The sequence below is a fragment of the Etheostoma spectabile genome, chromosome 24, assembly GCF_008692095.1.
Source record: "Etheostoma spectabile isolate EspeVRDwgs_2016 chromosome 24, UIUC_Espe_1.0, whole genome shotgun sequence".
NCBI classification, from domain to species: domain Eukaryota; kingdom Metazoa; phylum Chordata; class Actinopteri; order Perciformes; family Percidae; genus Etheostoma; species Etheostoma spectabile.
Genome location: NC_045756.1, coordinates 15,204,290 through 15,210,674, shown reverse-complemented (window position 1 = coordinate 15,210,674; position 6,385 = coordinate 15,204,290).

Sequence of the window (6,385 nt, the reverse complement as noted above, 5' to 3'; positions counted from 1 at the left end):
GACTACTGTAACGTGGTCTTTACAGGTCTCCCTAAAAAATCAATCAGACAGCTGATTCAGAACGCCGCTGCTCGGGTCCTCACTAAGACCAAGAGACTGGATCACATCACTCCAGTCCTCACTAAGACATCACTCCAGTCCTCAGTAAGACCAAGAGACTGGATCCCATCACTTCAGTCCTCACTAAGACCAAGAGACTGGATCCCATCACTCCAGTCCTCACTAAGACCAAGAGACTGGATCACATCACTCCAGTCATCACTAAGACCAGGAGACTGGATCATATCACTCCAGTCCTCACAAAGACATCACTCCAGTCCTCACTAACACCAAGAGACTGGATCCCATCACTCCAGTCCTCACTAAGACAAGAGACAGGACCAAGAGCCTGGATCACATCACTCCAGTCCTCACTAAGACCAAGAGACTGGTCACATCGCTCCGTCTCACTAAGACCAAGAGCCTGGATCACATTGCTCCGTCCCACTAAGACCAAGGCCTGGATCACATCGCTCCAGTCCTCACTAAGACCAAGAGACTGGATCACATCGCTCCAGTCCTCACTAAGACCAAGAGACTGGATCCCATCATCCAGTCCTACTAGACCAAGAGACTGGATCCCATCACTCCAGTCCTCACTAAGACCAGAGACTGGATCAATCACTCCAGTCTCACTAAGCCCAGAGACTGGAATCACATCACTCCAGTTCATCACTAAGACCAGGGGACTGGATATATCATCCAGTCCATCAAGACATCACTCTAGTCTCACTAAGACCAAGGACTGGATCCATCACTCCAGTCTCACTAAGACCAAGAGACTGGACCAAGAGCCTGGATCACATCACTCCAGTCCTCACCAAGACCAGAGACTGGATCACATCGCTCCAGTCCTCACAGACCAAGAGCGGCTTCACATGCTCCAGTCCTCACTAAGACCAAGAGCCTGGATCACATCGCCCAGTCCTACTAAGACAAGAGGAGGATCACATCGCTCCAGCCTCACATAGACCAAGAGACTGGATCCATCACTCCAGTCCTCACTAAGACCAGAGACTGGATCACATCACCCAGTTCTCACTAAGACAAGGACTTGCACATCGCTCCAGTTCTCACTAAGAAAAGGAGATGGTACATCAGCTCCAGTCCCATAAGACCAAGAGACTGGATCACATCGCTCCAGTCCACTAAGACCAAGGACTGGATCACATCGCTCCAGTCCTCACTAAGACCAAGAGACTGGATCACATCGCTCCAGTCCTCACTAAGACCAAGAGACTGGATCACATCGCTCCAGTCCTCACTAAGACCAAGAGACTGGATCACATCGCTCCAGTCCTCACTAAGACCAAGAGACTGGATCACATCGCTCCAGTCCTCACTAAGACCAAGAGACTGGATCACATCGCTCCAGTCCTCACTAAGACCAAGAGACTGGATCACATCGCTCCAGTCCTCACTAAGACCAGAGCTGGATCATCGGTCACCTCAAGACCAAGAGATTGTCACATCGCTCCCCGTTCTCACTAAGACCAAGAGACTGCATCACATCGCTCCAGTCCTCACTAAGACCAAGAGAATGATCACTCACGCTCCAGCCGTCCTCACTAAGACCAAGAGACTGGATCACTCACTCCAGTCCCACTAGCAAGAGACTGGATCACATCGTCCAGTCTCACTAAGACCAAGAGACTGCATCACATCGCTCCAGTCCCACTAAGACCAAGAGACTGGACCATCATCCAGTCCTCACTAAGACCGAGAGACTGGATCACATCGTCCAGTCCTCACTAAGACGAGAGATGGATCACATCGCTCCAGTCCTCACTAAGACCGAGAGACGGATGATACATCGCTCCAGTCCTCATAAGACCAGAGACTGGATCACATCGCTCCAGCTCACTAAGACCAAGAGACTGATCACAATCCTCCAGTCCTCACTAAGACCAAGAGACTGGATCACATCGCTCCAGTCTCACAGACCAACGAGACTGACACCATCGCTCCAGTCCTCACTAAGAACAAGAGACTGGATACAGCGCTCCAGTCCTCACTAAGACCAAGAGACTGGATCACATCGCTCAGCCTGACTAAGACCAAGAGATCGGATCACATCGCCCCAGTCTCACTAGACGAGAGATGGATCCCATCGCTCCAGTCTCTCACTAAGACCGAGAGACTGGATCACATCGCCAGTCCTCACTAAGAACGAGAGACTGGATCACATCGCTCCAGTCCTCACTAAGACCCGGAGACTGGATCACATCGCTCCAGTCCTCACTAAGACCAAGAGACTGGATCACATCGATCCAGTCTCACTAGAACCAAGGAGACTGGATCACTCACTCCAGTCCTCACTAAGAACAAGAGACTGGATACATCACTCCAGTCCTACTAAGACCAAGAGACTGGATCACATCACTCCAGTCTTCCTAAGACCAAGAGACTGGATCACATCACTCCAGTTCTCACTAAGACCAAGAGACTGGATCACATCACTCCAGTCCTCACTAAGACCAAGAGACTGGATCACAGCCCTCCAGTCTTCACTAAGACCAAGAGACTGGATCAAGGGAGCAGAACGTTCTAGACCAGCAACGTGAAGGAACGCTTTCTTGGATGAGTATGCTGCAGCTGTTATTGGTTATATTAGCACAGTTAAGTTGTTCCCACAAGACAATTGCATTCTGGGATTTGGTGTCTTTCATCCACATGAGCCAAAAACACATTTTCTGTCATTCCTCAGACAAAATTCGCATTTCTACTGCATACAGTAACTGACCCGATTTAAAGATATATTCATCTTTCCAAACTGTAGGAAGGCATTTGGTAATGTCAACAGATAAGCGCATCAGTGCACACGGGGTAACAAGCAATGTGTTAACCTTTCCTGATTGCTTTGTTTCCGACCGTGATCGGAAAACCAGGAGAGACTCGTTTCCTCCAGTGCAGAAGTTAAAACCCCGTTTCTGTCATGGAGCTTCAGGGAATGTAGGCCCTGAGTCCAGAGACCGCAGGCAGAATAGAGCTTAAATAATTAATGATGAAATAACTCCTTGCAAACAAAAAGTGTCCAGCAAAACAGCCGACAAAGAAAATGAGGCAAAAAGCAAAAGAAGAATCACAGGAACACTGAGACTAAACACACAGACACTCCAACAGAACCATTGATCCAAAAACAGACTAGAGCCCGACCGATACAGGATTTTTAAAGCCGATACCGATACAAATATGTGGTTATTTAAAAATATACCCATGGTTCATGACATGTCCTTGTACTGCTACCACAGCCAAAGGAATTGTGAGTGTCATTAAGGTAAAACATTGGAAATAATACAATGTACCAAATGATATTCAAACTTTTGACTGCTTATTTGTTCAATAACTACATACTGCAATACTTGTAATTTTAGTACTTAAACTACTTGCAATACTCAAGTGCACACACTTCTTCACAACTGTATGTATCCAGTATCTAGATATTTATATTGTTTTTTAGACGTTACATATCATCACTCTACATGCTCTGCATATGAGCATTTAAGCAATCATTTCTCTATATTATATTCATATAACAACTTTTCCCCAGTGTTAATTGTTTATGTTCTGGATTCTTTTCAGCTGTGAACTTTGAGTGTTGTTGAATTCTGAGAATAAAATCAGAATTTTGAGAAAAAAATCTGAACTCACATACATTTTTTCGCCGACTCTGCACAGATCCCCTGACAATGAACAAGCAGCCGTGGCCAAAGTCAGTGGGGATTTTGGCATGAAAATCCAATATTTGAACAAAGAAATTGATGATGTCATCCAAACAGGAGATATTACATAATACTAAACCATACTCACAACCAGTACCAGTAATGACAAAATTACAGCTGAATTATGCCATGTGACTATCTGACCACACCAACATAAGAACCAGAACAGCCTTTTTTTTTTTGCACATTTCTGCATTCACATCTTGTATATATTCAATTGTTTGTTCTTGTATTTTATCCTATGATTATTTCATGTATATTGTATGTATGTATATTGTATCCTAGTATTTCATTTATATTCATATTCTGTGCTGTGTGACTGATTTAGCTGCTGCAACACTGTAATTTCCCATTTTATCGGGATCAATATTTATCTATCTATCTATCTATCTATCTATCTATCTATCTATCTATCTATCTATCTCACTCACGACTGAAACAACACCAATATGAGGACAATAAAAACGAAAAGCAAAATCAGAAATCAGAAAGTTTATTGCCACAGTTGGGCGGATGGTGCATAACATTAAACACAAAAACAGAGACAAATTGTACAAAATAGCTGTTTAACCCTTGTGTTGTCTTCCTGCCGACCATGCAACTTTTTGGTTTAATGGGTAAAAAAAATAATTTTTTGGTCATCTTTTTCAACACTTTTGTAGTCAACTTTCTTTTATTAAAAGAAAAAAAAATGGAAATGCTATTGAATAAAACACCCAACATTTAATGAAAGTAATGAACTGAGCAGTTATTTCACTTGTAAAAAAGTTTTATGGAACTATCCATGTTGTTTTGTTTGTGACAATTTGGCTGAAAAAAACCCCCAAATTTCTGAAATAAGAACTTTTTGAAAGGGGGGGGGTCAATCAGTTTGTGTCCAGGGTAAGACTAGTAGTAAGTGTGATTCAGCAATTTCACATATCATTTTTTTTACCACAGTAGCCTTAGTAGCCTATACATGCAGTACAACACTGTTTAAGATTTTATAGTTTGACATGAAATTCAATACTTCCATTTCCTAACGATCTTATTATCTGACTAATTCGATTGTAACATAACATGGGACTTATAGATACTGGTATCTATTTTTGCATAAAGACGATAAAAAGCCTAGAGAGAGTCCCACCACCTGGTTTTGAAAAGCTTTTGGACTTCGTCTCCAAGGTTTCAAAGTGATGGTGATTGCATCAGTTTGGTGTTTCAGACTTTCACACACCAGCCCTGCTGACAAAGAGGGCGCAGAGAGCACCCTGCTTTATTAGGGTGCAATTTTAGAAATGACTTGAAATGGCGCATAAGCACATGAGTAATGTGAGCGCTCACACACACACGCACACACACACTAAAGCACACACACACACACACCACACACACAAACACCCACCACACACCACCACACAGCCGAGACCTCTTCACTGTAGTGGATTGTGTAAGAGATAATGGCTGAGCAAAATCAGCCCACTTCAATCCATAATAACACATGCGGTGTGTGTGTGGTGTGTGTGTGTGGGTGTGTGTGTGTGTGTGTGTGTGTGGTGTGGTGGTTGTGCTGTGTGTGTGTGTGTGTCAGAGGTGAGTTGAGTAGAGCATGCATGCATTTTTATGTAGGTTGTGGCTCAACAGATGCCACACGCACACACCACACACCACACACACACACACGCGACACACACACACACACACACACACACACACCACACACACACACCACACACACCACACTCACACACATAGCCATCGTAGATCCCACATGGAAAGAAGCAGACTCCACCCACTCTGTTGGACGCATTTTGGACATGTCACTCCCTTAGACTCCTCATACAGGTCTAACCCCAAATAATCTACACACTCCAGTTAGACTCCTCACCATGCAGGCCTAACCCCCAAATAATCTACAGACTCCAGTTAGACTCCTCACCATACAGGTCTAACCCCAAATAATCTCACACTCCAGTTAGACTTCTCACCATACAGGTCTAACCCCAAATAATCTCACACTCCAGTTAGACTCCTCACCATACAGGTCTAACCCCAAATAATCTCACACTCCAGTTAGACCTCACCAACAGGTCTAACCCCCAAATAATCTACACACCAGTTAGACTCTCACCATACAGACTAACCCCAATAATCTCACCTCCAGTTAGATCCTCACCCTCAGGTCTAACCCCAAATAATCTACACACTCCATTAGACTCCTCACCATACAGGCCTAACCCCAAATAATCTCCCCATCCAGTTAGACTCTCACATACAGGTCTAACCCAAAAACTATCACACTCCAGTTAGACTCCCACCTACAGGTCTAACCCCAAATAATCTCACACTCCAGTTAGACTCCTCACCATACAGACCTAACCCCAAATAATCTACACACACCAGTTAGACTCCTCACCATACAGACCTAACCCCAAATAATCTCACACTCCAGTTAGACTCCTCACCATACAGACTAACCCCAAATAATTACACTCCAGTTAGACTCCTCACCATACAGGTCCAACCCCAAATAATCTCACACTCCAGTAGACTCCTCACCATACAGACCTAACCAAATAATCTCACACTCCAGTTAGACTCCTCACCATACAGACCTAACCCCACATAATCTCACACTCCAGTTA